Here is a 23,712-nt window from a genome sequence, read left to right on the forward strand (position 1 = left end):
CCGTGGTGCACCCGTTCCGCAGTCAGTGTCACTACCACTCCTTCTTCCCAAGATATTTCTACCGTCTTCATCTCCCACACCTCCAGTGTATCGCTGAACCATTCACAGCACATTACAACAACGCTAACACGCCCATTCACATATATTCCATTCATGCATGCAATAATCATGCTTACACATGGCACACAACCCACATTGCATTCAAATACACAGCACTAGACCCACATTCATTTCACATTACACGACACATAGCCAACATTCATCTATATTACATGGTCATCGGGCCCACATTTGTTCACACACCGCAATACATAGCAAAATTCCATCAATCACGTATTCTCTCATCCATACACATAATATTCATATATCATGGCACATGGCCCACATCATATTTCACAGTAATTTCCTATCCTCTAGTTAGCCACATCACAATATTCAACTAAATAACGGTAAATCGCATACAAAGAGTAGGGTAGAGTCCTCCATTACCTCGGATTGACGTCCCACACGCTAAATCCACCAAGAAGTACTCCCCATCACGGATTTCATCCTAAACACATGGAGAAACTCTATGAGAACCTAGGAAAACCACGGAAATAGAGAAAGGGGATGTAAAACTGAAACCCTAACCATTAAAACTCACCTCCAAGTGCTCCTCACACGGATTTAACCTTCAATCAAGCTCCTGAACGGCTTTGGAGGCAATTTAATCGATGAAAAGGGCTTTGGGCATGAGAGGATTGAAGGGAGAGGGAGAAATAACTCTTCCTGAACCCTAACGCCCTTTAAATCATTTTCGGGTTGCGACACTCTCGCTATGGCGAGATATTCTCGCTGTAGCAACATGCCCTCTCGCTACAGCGAAAAACCAGAGAAAACTGTACTCTGGTTTCTGCAGAATCTCGCTACAGTGAGACCTTTTCTCTATAGCGAGACTGCACCCAGAAATGCACCTCAAACTGTCGCTTTCTCCCTACAGCGAGACATCTTTCGCTACAGCGAGAAGGTGACAGTTTCAGTCCTTCCTCCCAGGGCCCTCTCGCTGCGACGAGAATCCTCTCACTCCAGCGAGAACAACCCAGTATCTCGCCCTGTACTTAGGCACTTTGCCCATTTCAGCCCAACCAGTCATGCATACACACACACACACACACACACACATATATATACATATTCACAACATATATCTAAAAAAATACACACATAAATATACATTTATATTTATATAATTATCAATAATTAATATTACAAAATTCGGGGTGTTACACTTGTTGCTGACAATAATACTATTGTGAGTTTGATGTCACTAAATGTTTTGTGAAGGACAAGTTGACAGGAAAAATCCTACTAGAAGGGAGAATTAAGGATGGCTTGCACCAGCTCTCAAGAGGTCTCTCTCAGCCGAATTCAAACCCAAGGGTCTTCATTTCTATTAAAGAGAGCTGGCATAGGAAGCTTGGTCACCCTAGTAGCAAAGTTCTCGATGAGGTATTAAAAGCCTACAAAATCAAAGTTCCATCAAGTGATCAATTTAGTTTTTATGAAGCTTGTTAGTTTGGAAAGGCACATCTCTTACCTTTTAGGACCTATACATCTCATGCCAAAGAAGCACTTGAATTAATTCATACTGATGTATGGGGTCCAGCTCCAATAAATTCAATTTCTGGTTTTAAATACTGTGTACACTTTCTGAATGATTTTAGTAGATTCGTTTTAATGGTAAAGCAGAAAGAAAGCATAGGCATATAGTAGAACTTGGTTTAACCTAGCTAGCACAAGCAAAAATGTCATTATACTATTAGTGGGAAGCCTTCTCTGTAACGCCCCAAATTTTGGTAATATTAATTATTATTATTATTATTATTATTATATATGTATACATATATATATATATATATATATATATTCATATGTGTGTTGATTTATTTGATAATGATGTTTATGTGTATTAAGTACATGGATGTGTGTATTTGTGTGTATGCATGACTGGATAGGGTTAAGATGAGCTAAGTGCCTAAGTGCAGGGCGTGATACTGGGTTGCTCTTGCTGTAGCGAGAGGGTCCTAGGAGGGAGGACTGAAACTGTCGCCTTCTTGCAGTAACGAGAAACATCTTGCTATAGCAACAGAACGACAATTTGAGCTGTATTTCTGGCTGCAGTCTCGCTGTAGCGAGAGGGTCTCGCTCTAGCGAGATTCTGCAGAAACTAGGGTGTAGTTTTGTCTGATATTTTCGCTGCAGCGTGAGGGCGTGTCACTGCAGCGAGGTCCCTTCGCTGCAGCGAGAATATCTCGCTGTAGAGAGAGTGTCACGACCAGAAAAGGATTTAAAGGGGGTTAGGGTTTGGAGAGAGTTATTTCTTCCTCTCCCTTCCATCCTCTCATACCCAGAGCCCTATTCCACCGATTAACTGTCTCCAAAACCGTTCACGAGCTTGATTGAAGGTTTAATCCATGTGGAGAATGCTTGGAGGTGAGTTTTAATGGTTAGGGTTCCGTTTCTCATCCCCTTTTCTCTGTTTCTAGGTTTCCTTGGGTTCTCATAGAATTCTTCCATATATTTTAGGCTAAAATCTGTGTAGGGAGCACGTCCATGGTCGAATCCAAGTGTGAGTCTTCAATCCAAGGTAAGGGAGGACTCTACTCTATCTCAATGTATTATAATTCTTGTGTGTTTTGTTGATTAATGCAATGTGGCTGAGATAGGGAGTAGAAATTGTGTGTTTGATAGAAATTGGTGTGCACTGTGATGTGTGCTAGAATAGTTAGGCCCCGTGGAGGTGATTGTGTATGATGGAATACCATTGAATTGTGAATTAATGACATTGTGAATAAATGAAGGCTATGTACTGTACATTGTGAATAAATATGGGCCCGAGGGCCGTGTAATATAACTGAATTTTGGCTATGTGCCGTGTAATGTGAAATGAATGTGAGCCTAGAGTCGTGTATTTAGATGTAATGTGGGCTGTGTGCCGTGTGTAAGCATGATTATTGCACGCGTGAATAAAATGTGTGTGAATGGGCATGTTAGCGCCGTTGTAATGTGCTATGAATGGTTCAGCGATACACTGGGGGTGTGGAAGATGAGGACGGTAGAAATACCTTGGGGAAGAGGGAGTGGTGGTGACACCGACTGTGGAACGGGCGCACCACGGGCCACACACTCTCTTCCTGATTAGACCTCTGACCACTACCTTTGCTGAGCGACCCATGACTGCCCACGTGGTATCCATGAGGCGGGGGTAACCGGCGACCATTCATAGTGTAAATCTGTGATCACAATACCACAGTGAGTGTGGCTGGTGTGCGTATGCATGGGTTCATGGATTGTACTTATGAATGTGAAATGTTGTCGATGCCATAAGTGCATTGGTGTTAAATTAACATGAGTTGTGTGATAATACTGTCTGTGATTGTATTTGCTTAATGTATTGGTAATGTGTTGGAGGTGAGACTCTATGCTGACTGTGTGCTTTGGGGTAGTGTAGAGTACTCACCCATACATTCATTTTGCAGGTAATTAAGACGATTAGCACCGGACTCAGTGAATGGACGGATGGACTGCTATAGGATATAGAATTTATTTTGAAAATGTTGTAATTGAACTAGTCCTGTAGCAGTTATTTGATATTAATTTGTAACCCTTCACTTATTTCAAAATCTTTTATGAAAATTTGGTTATCTGATTTGCGAAATTATTATTTAATTGAAATTGAATTTAAGGTGTTACATTCTCTATTGTAGTCTACTTAATTAACAAATTGCCAACACCTACCATTAGAAAACAAACCCCTTATTCACTCCTCCTTAGCAAGGAGCCTGACTACAATACACTAAAACCTTTTGGTTGTGCATGTTATCCCTGTCTTAAGCCATATAACAGGCACAAGGTACAATTTCACACTACCAGATGTGTTTTCCTTGGCTATGGTAGCTCACATAAAGGGTATAAGTGTATGAACTCGAATGGAAGGGTGTTTGTCTCAAGACATGTGATCTTCAATGAAGATTACTTCCCTTTCCATTATGGTTTTCTAAACACAAAGAAGTATAATTAGTTCCTCGGCGCCAAAAACTTATTGAGACTTTTTCTTCAAACACGACAAGTATACCAGGTCTGTTACAAGTAATAACCAGTAGAGTATCAGAATATCATCCTCAGAGAGCAATTCAAACGTATTAATTAATAAGATACAAATTAATTGAGCTTATATACACTAGAATTCAGCGATAAATATAACAACCATTTTCTATGAATCTGATGCAAAATACGAAAGTTCTATATTTCAATTCCTTGAAGATATATTTCTAAGATAATTTCTCAAATGTTGATTCCTCAAACAGTTAACAAACTATCCAGCATTAAAATCAGGATTTAAAAGCAATCAATAACTTGAAATCTATTCATAGAGTAACCAATTATTGAGTAATCTCAATCAGATTTAAATCTAAATAATATTTTTTCAAATATAACTTAGATCTGAGCTCCAGAAACCATCAAATAGACAGATTCAACCATTAAAACGGATTGATATCACCAAAATAATAGAAATGAAGAAGAAACAACTATATTTATATAAATTACTGAGAATACATCAAGTTTGAATATTTACATTCAATCCCATACAAGGTTTAGCTATTCATGGCAATCATAGTAACAAGAACTAAGATACAAATGGAGTAGAACATTAAAAATTTAGTATTCCTACTCTTTTCCTATGCTATGCACCGCTCTCCCTCTCTGAAAATGCTTATGGAACAGTAACTTCCCTCAAAAACATAAAAGTCACCTTTTATACCGGTCTGCTCGAACTTCTCTCGCTACAGCGAAACTTCCTCGCTGTAGCAAGACTTGGAGATAGAAATTAGGTCATTCTGTTTGTTTCTCGTTGCAGTGATAATTCTCGCTACAGCGACCAAGGAGCAATGTGCAAATTGTATTAGTTTTTAAGTATAATTAATTGAGATTGTCATTAGTTTTATTTGATTTTCGTTTATCTGGTTACTCTTTGTTGCTAATCTTGTTTCAAGTTCCTTGTTTATGATATTGCAAGGAAAAGCTATTTCAGATCAGCTACTGTTTGATCCAGAGAGTGAAAGAACATCTAGAAGAAATAATAGTGCAACAAGAAAGAAAAAGAAACAAGTACAACAAAGAGCATCTTCAACTTCACAACCACTAAAAATTCACTCAGATTCAGAAAAAGAAAAAAATGGCTGATCTTGGAGAAAATAACCAAGGAGGCAATGGAGGACAAAGAGCAAATCCACCACTAAGAAGAACTCTTGGTGATTATGCAATGCATCAAGGGCTAAGACACTATTCAAGTATAGTGGTTCCACCTAATGCAAGGACTATAGAAATTAAGCCTGCTTTCCTGAATTTGATTAGTTCACATCAATTCTCAGGAAAGGATCATGAAAACCCATATGTCCATCTCGATACTTTTGATGAGTTGGTATCCACTATAGAAATATGATAATGAGGAGGAAATATATTTGAAGCTATTTCCATTTTCTCTAATTGGGGAAGCAAAAGAATAGTTGAAATCACATCCAAATCAGAGTCTGACAAGCCGGAGAGATGTGGAAAGGAAATTTCTTATCAGATTCTTTCCATCATACAAGTATGTTAGTGCAAAATTTGATATCTCCACTTTCAGACAAGGTCAAGATGAAGCATTCTATGAAGCTTGGGAACGTTTCTGGTCCTTGCTTAAGAAATGTCCTTATCATGGGTTTAAAGATGTAGATCAGTTTAATATATTTTGCAATGGTCTTCGGCTTGATACTAAAATAATTTTGGATGTTGCTGCTAGCGAAACAATGATGGCAGTAGATGTAGAGCAAGCCACCAGAATAATTAATGCTCTTTCATCCATTGATAGGCAAGCTCAGTATAATAGAAGGGTAGTGTAGAAAAGAGGAGTTTTAGATTTGAGCATATCAGATGTTATCCTTGCTTAAAACAAAATCATAACTCAACAGATTGAAGCCCTCACGAAACATATGACCAAGTTGCCACAATAGCTTCATTCAGTTCACTCTATAACTAGCCAAGTACTCAAATATGATTTTTGTGGAAGGGACTATCTAAATAGAAATTGTGCTTACCCAACTTAAAATGCAGAAAATAAGGAAGTAAATTATATGAGTAACCCACCATGGGGAGGTAATTTTTCTAACCCTAACACTAATTCTTATTCTAACAATTCTTCACAGGTTGGAGGTAGAACCAAAACCAAGGATATGGGTGGAGACAAGAAGCTGGACCATTAAACAGACCACCACCTTTTCAATAGCAATCTTTATACAATCAATAACAAAAGCAGCCACACTTTCCTCCACTTCATGAGAGACAGTCTGTAACACTCCAAATTTTTCTCATTTCATAAATAATTTTGTAGTATGTTAACCTCATTTAATTAAAAGTAAGTAGTACAAAAAGACTTGAGAACTAGAATTTTTCCTTAGTAAAATTTACCGAAATAAGTTCGATAGGTAAATAATTGAGTAATATAAAAAAAAATTTATTTAACATTTTAGAATATCTAAAATATTTTTATGAATTATAAGAAATGTAGGAAGATCCAAAAATGGAAAATAAATAAAATTAAAAAAAATTAACTAAAATGACCAAAATATCCCTAGAAACACCTAGAATGGAGGCCCATTTTGGACAAGCAAATGAAGGAGATAAATTATGAAATTTTTATGATAGATGGCCCATGTGTAGAGGTCATGGACGTGCAAGTTTGGAGCCAAAAGAGCAAGTATAGAAATTACCCAAAAATCATCCAAAAAGAGGCCCAAAAACTAAGTGTATATGAAAGAAAGTGGGCTAGGAATAGTAGTAAGGAGCCATGTGACCCTTTAGAGCCATGTGAGACTAATCATGATTAAGGGATAAGGTCATTTATGGTTTAATCCCAGCTGGATGAGCATATTCCATAAGAACCAATGAAATTAAACCAAAACAACAAGATAAGTATTCTAGAAGATAAGGCTAATGATGAATAACTTGTGGACTAATCCTCATCTAATGGATCTAATTGGACCAGGACCATGACCATTGGATTTGAACTAAATAGGTTTCAAAAAGTAATTGGAATGGTTGAAATGGAACTAGAAAAGTTAAAATCTAACTAGAATTACAAAACTATCATGAAAGGGGCAATTTTGGACATTTACAAATATGCACATGAGTAAGCTTGTAGAAAAAACCAAAAAGAAACCAAAATTGAAAATCAAGACTTGTGTGAGAGAGGGTGGAACCGTGAGATGCATGGGAGTGGGCCAACATGAAGAGATTTTCTATATAAAGCCATGCATAAAGGAGAAAAAGACCCTTCATTCTAATTTTCATGCAACAAAGAGCTCTTTACTTCTTCTTCATTTCTATTCTCTCTATACACATCCAAGTTCATCTCAAACACTTTACTTGAACCTCACAAGTTAGATCACCCAATACCCCACCATAAGGATCTTGAATCAAGCCTTTAACCCCACCAAAAACATCAAGATACCCCACTAGATCCACAAAGCCTCCAACTTTCTTTTTGTATACTATTTGACACTTGAGGAAGTAGGAAGCCAAGAAAGGAGATACTCACTTCCAAGAGGTGAAATAAAGAAAAAGGGAAGAGGCGAAGGATCACCCAAAGATCAAGGCTAGATCAACCCAAAAACACCAAGTAAGGAGGGAGGGTACTTTTTATAATCAAGGGGAATACCTTGTTTAAATGGTTTTGAGTCAAGGGGAGCCTTAACCCTTTTGTTTGTGATTGAAGTTGTGTGTTTTGATGAACCCATGATTAAAATTTTGATTGAGATAAATAAATGCATGGAAATTACTAAGAACTACAAAGTGTTGATGATGACTTTGCTTGTTATGTGGTTAGTTGTATGAAAATCTTGCATATTTCATTTTGTGACTTATTCTTATGATGATATCTAAGTTGGATTCATGATCTTCTTTTGATTGAAATTATTTTGGAGTCAATAAATTTCTATAATATTTTTGAAAAAAGAAAATTTATGAAAGAAACTTCTAAAAGGAAATGGATTAAAAATGGAAAGTGACCATGATGAAGACCCTTGGACTTTTGGACATATTTGGACCTATGGACTACATGAACAAATGATGAGAACAAGCTTTAAAATAATAAATTTGAAAGATTGAACCTAAAAAAAATAGGAAGATACTATAGACTTGGACCAAAAATACCTTAGATATGCAAGATCCTTGTCCACATGTGTGGTAGGACCAAGAGAATAATTTGAACCATATTTGGACATGAATTAATGACCTTGAATACATGGAAGACATAATGGACAATTTGATGCTTACCAAATAGGAGACAAGGACCTTTTCTCAATTACTATAAAATATAAGGATTAAAGTGTAAATAATGTAAAATATGAGAAAATCTTTAAAAGTGTTTTTTTTAGTATTTTATTCATGAAGATAGTAAAATTTATATTATTTTCCCGCTGGGTTTATTTTATTTGGGTTTATATTTAATTAATTATGATTTTTATAAATTTCTGTTGCATGAAAATGGTATTCTGGAGCAGTATATCTTGACTTATTTTCGTCTCACTGTGTGTTTGGAGCGTTATTTTATTGAGATTTTTCTACGAACATATACTTCTCAATGGAAGTATACTCACTGGTTTCACTTGATTTGGAATTGAAATAAAATAGTTATGAATTATTGAATATTCGGTTATGTGTAAATGTTTTCTGAGAACTGCATACTTTAAATCATTTTCTTCTTATAATTCAAGTGTAACTGTATTTTATTTATATTTTTCTCTTAAACTATAATTTATGAGGAAAATATGCTCACTAAGTTTGATCAATTTGGAATTAAAATGAATTACTTATGATTTTCTCAAGGTGCTGTTGTATGACAATAACATTTTGTGCATGCTACTGAAAAATCTCCTTTCGTTTTAAAATGTATAAGTGGCGTTATTTTATTGTTATTTTTGTGTAAAAATAGAGACTATAATAGAAATATCCTCACTGGTTTGATGAATTTTGGACTTAATAGTTATGACTTTTCTAATTAGTTGATTCTGATAAGTGTGTTAGTGTGAGTAATAGAGAATGTTTAGGGCTTAATCTGGAATCTGGAAGTTATAAATTTAAATGATATTTTTCCGTGAAACTAGATAAACAAATTAAAAGGATGCCACTAATTTCATGAGTTTTGGTGATGAATTGAATGATTTATGATTTTTCCAATATGCTGTTGTTAAATTGTGCTATTCTATGACATGTACTGAGAAATTAAAGCACGAATTGATGTCTGGGAATATTTTTATTTTGGAAGTATTTTTACATGAACATAGACATGTTAATGGAAATAATCTCACTGGCCTCATGTGTTTTAGATGAGAATTGAATTTATTATGAATTTTACAATATGCTGGCTATTTAGTGAAATGATCTGAGAACATTAGAGGTAAGCTGAGACTTGATTAATTCTTTGGAAGCTTTTGTATTTTGGCTGAAATTTTTATATTACAGTAGACATTTAAAGGAAGAAAACCTTAGTGATTTCATGATGTTTGGACTCGTATCGAATTAATTATGAATTTTACAAGTTAGTTCATGAAATCTGAAAAATTTTGATTGTTAGCCATGTCCATGTAATTGATTGTTCTCTTAAAATAGAAATGTTATAATGTGCCTGTTGGACAATCAATGGCTATGATATTATTTGTATTTATGATTGTAAAAGAGGTTGAATACGCCACGGTACAGGCGAAAAGCAAATAAGGTTGGCATTTACCATAGGGGATAGGAGAGTGCCCAAGACTTACAGGGGACCAAGTCTAGCTAACTTGTGTCGTAGGCAGTGGAAACTTTGCTAGCCTATCCTGACAGGCACTAGAGCATACCAAGATTGGTTTGAGTGTGGGTTGCTGGTAGTGATCATAAAGTGAGAATTATGCACTTATGTTCTGTCTCCGGTGAAGGGAGAAGATATACCTATGACACTAACTGGATTGCAGACACAGAACTCTCAATCTCAACCTGAAATTAAAATGTTGGATAATTAAATTAATTACTCCATGGAGGACTCAAAAATAAAAGATACTAAATGATTATTGCTTAATGCTTAAATGTTATTTTGTTCATTTAAGCAAACATAATGTGTAATGCTTGGTATTGTTGATGTCTAATTGATGTTTTGTTCGTTTAAACATGAGTATTTTCTATTAGATTGTTTATGAATATTTGTACTCACCCCTATCTTTTTCTATGATGTTTCCAAAATGTATATGGATGCAAAATGAATGAAGATGCACCAATAACTCCTGTGCGTACCATGACCTTTAGTATGGGGACTGGAGAGTGGAGTTTCAATGACTCCAACCAAACCATCATATTTCAAGGCTTTATTATTTTAACTATATCTACTGTTAATAATCCCTATGTTAGTCCTACTATTATACAGGGAGAAGCTAGAGTGGAGGTCCCTTTACCTCTCTCCCATGTAGCTGCATACCTTGGCATTGATCTTGACCCTCTTCCAGGGGGATTGGATGAATAAGGAAGGAGTCAAGAGGAGAGGGGGAGTTTAGTTTATCTATGTATTATGTGCAGTATACTATCCTAGAATGTTATCCTTCCTTGTAATGTTCCATAGTTAAATAATTTTGAGAGTAATCTAGACGGTATGTAATATTATATTATGTACTCTAAATATTGTGTTTGAGGACATAAATATAATATGCATGTTGATGTGTATACATTTGAAATTGAGTAGTTATTAAACACTTTAATTTATTCCTTATTCACTACAAGAAATGGGATGACATTGAGAAATACTTATTGAAAATAGGGACGTCTCACAGTCAAAACTAGAGGATACCTTAGAGAAATTCATGCAGATGTTAATGACCAACCAGAAGAACACTGAGGCGTCCATCAGAAATTTGGAGACACAAGTGGAATAGTTGGCAAAACAGCTGTCAGAGCAGCAAACATCAAGACACTTCTCTGCTAACACAAAAATCAACCCAAAGGAGCATTGCGAATCAATTACCATAAGAAGTGGTAAGGAGATTGGAAGAGGGATTGATAATCATTTGGCAAATGAAGAGGAGGTGAAAGAGAGAGAAGAAAAGGAGGGAAAAGAGAGTGAAAAAGAAAAGAGTGGAAGTGAGCTTCCACAATTAAAAGACCTACCATACCCTAAGATTCCTTTCAAAAAATACAAGGAGAGACAATTTGCCAGATTTATGGACATTTTTAAAAGATTGCAAATTAACATTCCTTTCATGGAGGCTATGGAGCAGATGCCAACCTATGCTAGATTTATGAAAAAGTTGCTCACAAAGAAAAGAAGATTTTCTGAGGAGACAGTTGAGTTAGAGGCAGTTGCAGTGCAATAATCTCGAAATCTTTACCTCAGAAAACAAAGGATCCAGGTAGCTTCACAATTCCAGTAACCATAGATGCATTACCTGTGGGAAAGGCTTTGTTAGATCTAGGAGCAAGTATCAACCTGATGTCACTACCCATGTTGAAAAGGATTGGGGAGTTGGAGATCAAACCTATAAGAATGACTTTGTAACTGGCAGATAGATCTATGAAATTTTCTTATGATGTAGCAAAAGATGTCTAGGTGAAGGTAGATAAATTTGTATTTCCAGTTGATTTTGTCATCATGGATATGGAAGAAGATGTGAAAGTTCCTTTAATTTTGGGAAGGCCTTTCATGAAGACTGCTAAGGTGATTATTGATGTAGAAGTGAATTTTAATGTTTTTGAAGCTATGCATCATCCTAAAGATAAACAACAATGCTTTAGGATGGATGTAATTGATGAACTTTGCATGGTGGAAAAGATACAATTGCACTAGTCCACTCTATTGGAAAAAGGTTTAATTGAAGCATATCAGGATTTAAATGAAGAAGAGGAAAAAAGAGATTGAAGATTGTTTGAAGAATCTTGAATCCTCTAAAGAACTACCTCCACAGGAAGCTCACCATGAAAACTTACCTAAGGAAGAGAAGATAGAGGAGCAGAAATTACAGCTAAAAATGCTACCATTACATATTAAGTATGTGTTTCTTGAAAATGAGAGGAAGAAACCAGTAGTAATTAGCAGTGCATTATCAAAAAGATATGAGGAAAAAATAATTTTAGTATTAAAGGCAAATGAAGGAGCTATAGGATGGACTTTATCAGATCTTAAAGGTATCAGTCGTTCTTATTGCATGCATAAGATTCATATGGAAGCAGATTTCAAACCAGTGGCTCAACCTAAGAGACGTCTAAACCCTACCATGAAAGAGGTTGTAAAGAAGGAAGTGATGAAACTGCTGTATGTTGGAATGATTTATCCTATTTCAGACAGTGCTTGGGTTAGTCCAGTGTAGGTAGTCCCAAAGAAAGGAGGAATGACTGTAATCAGAAATGACAAGGAAGAATTAATTCCAACAAGAATAGTTACTGGCTAAAGAATGTGCATTGATTACAAAAAACTTAATCAGGCTACTAGGAAAGATCACTTCCCTTTGCCATTTATGGATCAAATGTTGGAGAGATTAGCTGGACAAGCCTTCTACTGCTTTCTAGATGGATATTCCAGGTACAATCAGATTACTGTAGATCCAAAAGATCAGGAGAAAATTGCCTTCACATGTCCATTCGGTATTTTTACTTATAGGAAGATGTCATTTGGATTGTGTAATGCACCAGCTACTTTCCAAAGATACATGTTAGCTATCTTCTCAGATTTGGTGGAGAAATGCATAGAAGTATTCATGGATGACTTCTCAGTTTTTGGATCATTATTTGAAGATTGTCTGGCAAACCTAGACACCGGACTGAAACGGTGTGTTAAAACAAATTTGGTGCTCAATTGGAAAAAATGTCATTTTATGGTGACTGAAGGTGTGGTGCTGGACCATAAGATCTACTCCAAAGGCATTGAAGTTGATAAAGAGAAAGTGAAGGTGATTGAGAAGCTACCACCACCAACAAATGTAAAAGGAATCAGAAGTTTCCTTGGGCATGCTGGGTTCTACAGGCAGTTCATCAAAAATTTTTCAAAGATTGCAAACTACTCAGTAATTTACTCAATAAGGATACTCTTTTTAATTTTGATGTTGAATGCTTGCATGCTTTTGAATTACTTAAACAAAAATTGATTTTAGCTCATGTCATAGTCGCCGCTAATTGGACTTTAATTTTGAATTAATGTGTGATACAAGTGATTATGCTATAGGGGCTGTACTAGGATAGAAAATCTAAAGTTTTCCATGTCATTCACTATGCTATTAAAGTTTTGAATGAAGTACAAGTGAATTATGCTACCATTGAAAAAAAAAATTACTAGCAATAGTGTATGCATTGGAAAAATTTAGATCTTACTTGATTGGTTCTAAAGTTGTAATTTATACTGATCATGCTGCAATTAAATATTTGTTAACTAAATCTGATTCAAAACCAAGATTAATTCGGTGGATTTTGTTATTGCAAGAATTTGATTTAGTTATCAAGGACAAAAAAGGTAGTGAAAATTTTGTTACTGATCATCTATCATGATTAGTGAATCAGGAGGTGACTAGCAAAGAAATATAAGTGATAGAGGAGTTTTCATATGAAAAACTTCTCTTGGTGCAAGAAAGGCCATGGTTTGCAGACAGAGCTAATTACAAAGTAGCAGGTGTTATACTTGAAGATTTTAACTGGCATCAGAAGAAAAAAATTTTGAGGGATGCTCGGTACTATGTTTGGGATGATCCTCATCTTTTTAAGCTAAGAGCTGATGGATTTTTAAGAAGATGTGTTGAATCAGATGAAATGGTGGGCACTTCAATGGAGAGAGGACTGCTGCAAAAGTCCTCCAATCTAGATTTTATTGGCCCACTTTATTCAAAGATGCACATAATTATGTCCAGCAATGCAATAACTGTCAAAAATCAGGCAGAATTTCAAGAAGGCATGAAATGCCTCAAGCATCCTGGAGGTTGTCTTTGATTGTTGGGGAATAAATTTTGTAGGACCATTTTCAGCTTCATATTCAAATGAGTACATCTTGGTGGCAATAGACTACGTATCAAAATGGGTTGAAGCTATCGCATCTCAGAAGGCGAATGCCAAAACTGTAATAAAATTCCTAAAGAAAAACATCTTTTGCAAATTTGGCACACTGATAAGTCTGTAATTAGACCCTCTTTTATAGCCCAATTATTCATATTTGACATTTATTTGAATTGGGTTTTACACTAATTTAATTGTTAATTGCGCAGTTTGATATAAAGAGACTACGAGTAAATTTTGGGTACATTTTGGGCCCAAATGAATGGGCTTCAAAGCCTCACAGCAACAAGCACGCCCAGTAAAGTACGAGGGTGCTTCGATGATATGCACGACTGTGCTGCATCATTATGCACGGCCGTGCTTGTTTACGTTAGCCAAACTTACCAAGTTCAAAGGAGTTCAAATTCTATAAATAGAGGAGAGAAAGCATCGTGAAAGGGACCCTTTGCTGACCGCAGATTTATACAAAACCTTTTCTTTGAGATTTCAGATCATTTCCACCCTTCTCGTAGGATCGTTGGCACACCCTTAGCGAAACTTAGAGCTTCAAGTGACCATACTTGAAGACTGAAGATTCATTTCCTATTCTAGTTTGCTTTACTGCTTCATTATGGATATGCTATTGATTGTTTTAGTTCTTTCTTTCTACATGAGTAGCTAAATCCATAGCTAGGGCTATGGGAATTATCGTTTATGACTTTATGGGATTTTGATATTTGAATCTAAATATGATTTTCACTTCGTGATTAGAATTTATCTTATCGTTTCTCATTCTTAACCCCAATTAATTACATCGTTAGGCGATCGTACCTCAGGTAATTAATAGATCTATAGGATAAAACGAGAGGAAAGATTAGGTAGACCAAACAAATCTTCATCTTCTAATCGTTATTGAATTAACAAATTCATAGGCTCCTTAGGCTTTTTCTAAATTAATAACCAACATGACCATTGGGGATATTAACTTAGAGAAAAGAATATTAATACTGCATGACCATTAGGTATTAATAGTATTAGTATGAATAATTAGTAATCACCAGGAAATCAGATTTAGATCTAAATAAAAAATATCATAAAGGATTGAATGAGAACACTCATACGCTCTAGGTTCCTCACCGATAAAAGTTTAACCAAAACGTGCTTTGTGTTTCTTGCTCTTAATTTTTACAATTGATTTTATAAATTTTTGTTTTGATTAATCTCGCATATTTGAAGCTCAAACAATTAAATTAGGAAAACTCTTAGTAGTTGATAAACAATCTTTGTGGGATGATATGTCAGAAACTTAGTTGAAAACCCTTTATTACTTCTCGAAGGGTACACTTGCCCTCCGAACAAGTTTTTGGCGCCGTTGTCGGGGATTGATTTTTCAATATTAAGAGAATCTTGAATTTAATTTATTTGAGTAATTTGTATTTTGTTTTATTTCATTTTGTTCATTGTTAGATTTTTTTTATTTTATATAATTTTCGTATTCATTTATTTACATTTTTTTTCTTTTTTCATTTACTTTTGATGTATGCTCACTCGTTCTAAGTGTTCTACAGTTTATTTGTTTGATCCAGAAATTGAAAGGACAATTTGTAGACAAAGAAAAGAAGTGAGAGAGCAAAGAATGACAGAAGGAAGGAGATCGATCCAAGATTACATGAAGCCTAATGCTAGAGGCACTCTTAGAAGTATCGCGGCACCTAACGTGGAGGCAAACAATTTTGAGTTGAAACCAGCACCCATCATCATGGTTCAGAACTCCATACAATTTGGGGGCATGCCTAATGAAGACCCCAATCTACATCTGACAAAGTTCCTCCGATTAACAGACATCATAAAATACAACGGTCTCCAACGATGCAATTTGACTCCGCCTATTTCCATTCTCAGTGTCTAAAAGAGTGAATGCATGGTTTTCCTCACTCCCAGCCAATTCCATCACAACTTGGGAGGATCTCACTCAACAGTTCTTGGGAAAGTACTTTCCTCCATCAAGATCTTCCATTTTGATGACAGAAATATGTTGCTTACAGCAAAATGAGACAGAATCATTGTTCGAGGCGTGGGAGCGGTTTGGGGAATTATTGAGAAGATGCCCGCACCATGATTTTCCAACTTGGAGGCAGGTGCAGATCTTTTACAGTGACCTATCCATCCATAACAAGGCCACGATTGATGCTGTCGCAGGAGGATCTCTTATAAGGAAAGACCCAGATGACGCATACAGATTGATAGACGAAATGACATCTGCTAGCTTTCAGTGGCACACAGTTGACACATATAACTTCAAGAGAAAGGAAACTGCATCAGTCTATCAAGCAGAGAGCAGCAACCCACTGGTGAACCAAATGGCAGCTCTCACAAAGCAACTGGAGTGCTTAATGAGAGCACAAGATTAACCCACAAAGACGACACATAATACAGAGTTTGATCAGGAGGAGGCAAACTTTATGGGTAATAATTATAACCCAGGATGGCGCAATAGCAATACAACTCCTTGGGGAAGCCGCCAAGGAATTCAGAATGCACCATATCGACCTCCACATGTGCAAAATCAAGGGGAGAAGATAGAAAGAAGAGAAGCTCCCAGATTTCAATCTAATTTTCAAGAATAGATGATGCAATACGTGCATAGTTCTGACAAGAGAATAGCAAAACTTGAGGCCCAAATGGAACAACAATCAGAGAGGGAAGAAAAGAGGTTTGCAGAAATCAAAGCTGAGATGAGGACTCAATCTTCAAAGCTTGAATCCCAACTGGAGCAAATCACTAGTCTCCTCAGTCAAAGAGCACTAGAAGCACTATCGTCCCAACCAGAACCGAATCCTAGGGAACAAGCTAAGGCAATTACTTTAAGAAGTGGGAAAAACTTGAATGAAACGCAAGCACACAAGTCATGCAAGCCCGTGCTTGATGATCAGCACGCCCTTGCATCACCCTGCACGCCCATGTTGGCTCAACAAGAACGGCCGTGCTTTGAACAGTACGCCCATGCTGACAATGAATACACGCCCGTGCTTCTCCCAAGCAAGGTCGTGCTTACAGAAAATATGGCTGTGCTAGATGATGAACAAGGTCGTGCTTGCCAACCAGATATGAAGAAAGAAACAAAGGAAGATGAATTAGTAATGCCAAGGCTGAAAGTTCCATTCCCACAACGGTTGATGGCTACCAAGAGAGACCCTCAGTTTAATAAATTTCTTGGGATCCTCAGAAAACTCCACATCAATATCCCTTTTGTTGAAGCCATCTCATAGATGCCTAAATATGCTAAATTCCTCAAGGAGATGCTAAGCAATAAAAAGAAATTGGAAGAATTCGAGACAGTTAGATTGAATGAGGAGTGCTCAACAATATTACTAAGGAAGCTGCCACCTAAGCTTAAGGATCCAGGGAGTTTTACGATTCCATGAACTATAGGCAATTCTTATTTTGATAAAGCGCTCTGTGATCTAGGCGTTATTATTAATCTAATGCCATTTTCTGTGTTTAGAAGGTTGGGTATGCAAGAACCCAAGCCAACTTCAATTTCTTTGCAGCTTGTTGATCGCTCGATAACGTATCCTAGGGGCATAGTGGAGGATGTCCTAGTCAAGGTGGATAAGTTTATATTCCCTACAGATTTCATTATCCTTGACATGGAAGAAGATGACGAAGTACCCATCATACTAGGAAGGCCTTTCCTAGCTACAGGAAGAACAATAATAGATGTTCAGCAGGGGAAGCTTACATTAAGATTGAACGAAAAGGAAGTAGTATTTAAAGTTTTTAATTCACTCAAGCATCCTCCCACTTTTGATTCTTGTAATTTTGTGTCAAATGCAGATGCTACCTCCCTCTCCCTGAATGTGCCATAGGTACAAGATGACTTAATGAAAGATGTACTGGAGAGGATACTTACATTAGAAAGGAGGGATATGCACGACACTGAAAAAATAATAGATGAGATCTTAGCATTGAACAGTGGGGTGCCTGGAAGATGGTTCGGGCGAAGGATATTTGAAGATCTAGGAGAACACTCCCAGAAAAGAGCCAAGCCATCAGTCGAAGAACCTCCTGAAGTAGAACTCAAACTTCTTCCTTCGAATCTTAAATATGCCTTTTTACACCCTCCGTCTCACTTACCTGTAATTATTTCTGCCAATTTGACAAGTAGCATGGAGGAGAAGCTTCTGAGAGTACTAAGAGAGAACAAGGAGGCTTTCGGGTGGAGCATCAATGACATTAAGGGCATCAGTCCTTCCATATGCACTCATAGAACCTGGAGGAGGAGTTCAAACCAAAAGTACAACCCCAAAGGCGATTAAATCATAATCTGAAAAAAGTAGTGAAAAAGGAGGTAATTAAATTATTGGATGCTGATATCATATTTCCAATCTCTGATAGCCCTTGGGTGAGTCCTGTGCAGGTTGTACCAAAGAAAGGAGGGACTACTGTTATGCAGAATGAGCAACAGGAGCTCATTGCCGTAAAAAAGGTTACTGGATGGAAGATATGTATTGACTACATGAAGCTTAATGAAGCCACCAGGAAGGATCACTTCCCTCTATCCTTTATTGATCAGATGTTAGAGAAGTTAGCTGGGCATGAATATTATTGTTGTTTAGATGACTATTCTGGTTATATGCAAATACCCGTAGCTTTTGAAGATCAAGGGTATTAATCAGTGATGGAGGGTCTCATTTATGCAATTCTATAAATGCAAAAGGTCCTAAAGCATTATGGGGTAAGGCACAAGGTAGCATCACCTTATCATCCCTAAACAAATTACCAAGCTGAGGTCTCCAACAAAGAAATTAAAAGGATTTTGGAGAAAATTGTTACAGCTTCAAGAAAAGACTGGTCACTTAAGCTAGATGATGCACTTTGGGCTTATAGGACTGCATATAAAGCTCCTACAGGTCTCTCCCCATTTTAGCTTGTTTATGGGAAGACATGTCACCTGCCAGTGAACTTGAGCATAAAGCATTTTGGGTTTTGAAGTTCCTAAATTTTGAACCAAAAGCTTCAATTGCAAGAACTAGAAGAAATGAGACTTAGTGCATATGAGTCTTCTAAACTCTACCAAGAAAAAGTGAAAGCTTATCATGACAAGAAGATCCTTAAGAGAGAATTCAGGCTAGGCCAATTTGTACTATTGTTTAATTTCAAGTTGAAATTATTCCTTGGAAAATTGAAATTAAAATGGTCAGGACCATTTCTTCTGAAGAAGGTGAAGGCTTACGGAACTGTGGAATCATAAGATCCAGTTACTCAGAGAAGTTAGCTAGTCAATAGACAAAGGCTCAAGCCATACCTAGGTGGTGAAGTGGAGAGACTCACCACCATTATTTCACTACATGATCCTTAAAGAAACAGGCGTCAAGCTATAAGACGTTAAACAAGCACTTCTTAGGAGGCAACCCAGTGTTTGTTTGTGAAATTCTATCTTTTATGTTGTTTGTTTGTTTGTTTTTCAGTGTTTATTAGTTGTTTAGGATGTTAACTTAGTATTTTGTGACTCTTATAATTCAAGGTATTTATTCCTATTTTGTTGTGAATTTGAGTGTTGAATGTTAAATGAAGTGATTTTGAATGATAGAGTGATTAAGGGAGTGGAAAAAGAAGGGAGAATGTTAAGGTTAGAACAGTGCTAAAACAAGTTTGCGAGGCATTCTGTGTACTTCTCGCTACAGCGAGAAGAGAGCAAAAAAAAAAAAAGAGTGAAACTGTGAGCTTGTCACTACAGCAAGAAACCATTCGCTGTAGCGAGAACATTGTCGCTGTAGCGAGACCTTTCTTGCTACAGCTAAAAAACTAGACAAAATTGTACAAAAAGTTTTAATATTTTTGCTACACCGAGAAACTTCTCGTTATAGCGAGAGAGCTCGGTGAAAAACTATTGAAACTATTGTCTTGTCGCTAGAGCGAGAGACCCCTCACTTTAGCAGGGTAACCTAAAGAAGAGGTCACTACAGGGAGAGCTTGTTGTTGTAGCAAGAGTATCACGATACAATTTTTAAACTGAGGAGAAGAGGGTCATTTTCACATTTTAAACGCGCCATCTTCCTTCCAACTCTCTCCAATCCCTTCCCCATCACTAATCAATTAATTTTCACTTTTTTTTCCCTAAAGAAATCTGCACAATGAGTCAAGGGAAAGTGTTATTTGCTTCTTTTCTTGATTGGTTGGTTTATTTTCTCTCATTCTCCTTATATTCTATAAATCCTAGGTCTTTCATTATACAATTCGTAGAAATTATTGTTTGAAATGAAAAAATAGGATTGTAAATATGATGACTTAGTGGGTTTTGTTGTTGAATGTGTATTTCTCAAACCCTAGGACCCAAAAACGTGAATCATTGATAGCTAGAGTTATAATGTGATTCTGGAATTGAAGGGAAATTAATTACAATGGCATTTTTGTGTATAAAAGTGTAAATTCTCCATGAACCCTAGGTTTCTAATTGGGTTAATTTGAAAATTTGAGTTTTGAAATGCAAAGTTAGGGTAATTAGGGGGGACAGATTGGTTGTTTTGCTAAGGAATAAGTGTAACAGTTCTTTGTGCATGTTTTCATTTAGTTTTCTACTCTAACATTTTTAGATATTAGGATCTTGGTTGCTCTCATGAACCTTAGGGACTAGAAGTCAAAATTTTTGCATTGGTGTGAGAATGGTCAAGATATTGTGCATGTTGCTACATGTCTAGTATCTCTTTGTGCTTAATTGTCATTATGGAGTTTGTAAAACTTGTTTGGAAGAAAATGTTTTCACAGCTGATACTTTTATGAATTTTATCAAATGGGTTTGAGTATGTTGTACTAATCTTGGATTTGATTTGAATTGAGTTGAATCAGCTTATTGATTGTAAGATTGTAAGATTATCATTCAAATGAACTTGGACATGCTGGGTTAATAAATTGAGTTGAACTAGTTTTATTATCATTGTGATTTACATTTCCTTATGCATTTTCTGAATTGTGAGATTGTGATTTTTCAGGAGAATTAAGGTTAGAGCTCACAAGGACCCAGCTCCTCCATCCAAAAACAGAAAGGAGCCTCTTCTTCATGGCCACCACCATTCGATCCAAGGAAATTCAAAGATAAGGACAGAGAGGACAGATTTAAGAAAATCTAAGATTGGTTGATTATAGAGGAAAGGATAATGGACTTGAAGGAAGGGGAGTTTGATGAAGTCAACAATGAGATTGAAAGGCGAAGATGGAGAATATTGGCTAAAGTAAGAGGCTATTATGACCCTGAAATCGTTAAAGAATTTTATGCCAATGCTAAACTATAGTTTAATTCAAGAAGGCTTGATACAAGGTCTAAGATGAGAAGAGTTTGGGTTAATTACTCCAGGGAAGCCATCAATAATTTTTTGGGAAACCCATTGCAGCTGGAGGAGAATGAAACATATTTCTTCCACACGAAGCTCAATTCATGCACCCAGCCCTTCAGTGACTATGATACTGCTCAAACCTTATGCATTCCAAAGAGGAGTTACACCTCAAATCTTGAAGGGAAGGCTTTGTGGATCTACAGGAAGAACATGACCACCCTAACTCAAGTGTGGACCACCTTCATATGCCACAACATAGTCCCCAAAGCTCACACTTCATTCATGACCATGAGGTACTGCTACCTCTTGTACAGCATACTGAGAGGAGAATCTATGGATGTAGCCCACATCATTACAAATGAAATTTATAGATTTGTGATCAAGAGAGGAGAGAGTGGATCACTTGGGTACCCGGTATTGATCACTGCATTATGTTAGGCTCAAGGAGTGAGGGGTATTCAATTTGCAGAACCTATTAAGCTTCCAATCACCCTAGCCTATATTCAGAACCATTGCATAGAGGATCAGCCTGGAGTTCCACCACCTCCTCCACCACCACAACCTCAGCCTCAGCTTGAAGAGTCACCAGTCCAAGAAGCACCCAACAAACTGGATGACTCAGCATTCGCATACCGCCTCCACCATCTAGAGCTTTGATTAGATCATTTGGCTCTCTAGAATTTTGCTATCCACAGGGGCTAGATGCATCAACAACATGCTTACCACTATCAAGCTCAGCTGCAATATTTAGGCTAGCATATATGGATGAGCTTAGAAGAGTTTGCAGCCTACCAGTAGTGGCCTGGGGACATGCCACATTTCCATGGAAGGGTAGGCTCATCTGGAGCAGCTGATGGAGATAGAAATGGAGATAATGATGAAGATGTTGGTGCTGACATAGAAGAGGAGGATTAGAGAGAAAAATTTTTCAGAAAGGAAGGAAGAGAATTAAGGGACTTGTTTATATTTAGTTTATGTTTATGGTTATAATTTTGTTTTGTTATTTTTGTTGTTTATGTGGTAATTGACTATGTGTTTTAGTTTTGGGTTGCATTTCTATTTTGGATAATGTGAATATATGGCATCATTAGTGGTTGAAGCATATTTTGGCAAGTTAAAAGTGCATTGGTGGTTATATGGTATGGAATTAGATGATGAGTATTACTTGATGGAGTTACTGAAAATTTATGTTGTTAGAAAATGATTCGAAAAACCCCTTTTTGATTTTAGGAAATAGTACCATTTATTTTGTGGAAAGTGGTTTGGAAATACTTAATGGCCATGTTTTGAATTTAGGAATTGTTTTGAAAAATTAAAGAAAAAAGGTTTTTGTGAATGTGAAAAGTTGAGGTTTTAAATGAAAGAGAGTTAGGATGTCTTGTGTATGGAAATAATCAATTAGGAAATTTGAGTAATTCATTTATCTTAATCAAAGAAAAATGATTTCAGACAAAGGAGTGAAAGTGTGAGTGTCGTAAATAAATGAATAAACTTCACTGAATTTTGGCAGTTAACTTTGCTCAAGTTTCTAATTGCTATAAAGCACAATTAGTCATGGAGATGATTAAGGCATAGTTTGTAAATACAGTTTTATAGTTAGAGCCAAAAAGCCAACCCATATTCAAAATTTATCCAATTTTTTTTGGAAGCCCTTGAGCCTAATAGTAATTTTTTTTGGAAAATGTATGTACCTCAAGCCTTTACATGAGAATTATTATTTCCCATACCTTTGAGGAAGAGCATTAGGGCATGATAGGTCTTAAATGCTATTTTTTGCAAAAAAATATGAGTTGGTTGTACATGGTAACTGAATGAATAATTGTAGTTTTCTTCTAGAAAAAGAAAAGAAACAAATAAAAAAGAATGAAAATTAATGTGACAAAATAAAAGAAAAATGTTGAAATTAGAAGGAGACATCCAAGGATTAACAAAAATGTGGTGTAAATTAGAGTAAAGAACAATAGAGATGGAAACCAACAAATGGATGACGATCTTGATTGTATTAATGGTTTAACTCACTTTGAATTCCAGAAAAACAATAAATTATTTGTAAGCCTAGCCACATTGCAACCTTTTTGAAAGACCTATGATCTATGTCTTTTGTGTGTACTTAGTTTGATGAGAAGTAAAGAGCAAAGTCAAACTTAAAGAATTCATTGAAGAAAGTGAGAGAAACACTAAATTTGTGAGAATGAGAATTTTTCTTTTGATTATTGAATGGTGTTGCTCTTATTTTCTTGAAAATGAAGTGCATTAGCATCCTGATTCTTTTAAATAGATAAGCAAATTCCTTGATCATGAACAATTCCCTTTAGTTGAAAAGTTC

General features: G+C 36.3%; 1 protein-coding gene and 1 non-coding gene across 2 annotated transcripts in view; one reads left to right on the forward strand and one right to left on the reverse strand.

Annotated features, from left to right (window-relative positions):
* The window catches only part of LOC113853724 (proline-rich extensin-like protein EPR1), a 35,155-nt gene that overhangs the window by 5,443 nt on the left and 6,000 nt on the right, over positions 1-23,712 (forward strand). The gene's annotated exons all lie outside the window — the stretch shown is intronic.
* On the reverse strand, positions 5,637-5,743 carry LOC113856701. Its single transcript, XR_003502932.1, has one exon. It is a non-coding gene; the product is annotated as a small nucleolar RNA R71 (small nucleolar RNA).

Source organism: Abrus precatorius, unplaced genomic scaffold (genome assembly GCF_003935025.1).
Source record: "Abrus precatorius isolate BTA unplaced genomic scaffold, Abrus_2018 Scaffold11, whole genome shotgun sequence".
NCBI lineage: Eukaryota > Viridiplantae > Streptophyta > Magnoliopsida > Fabales > Fabaceae > Abrus > Abrus precatorius.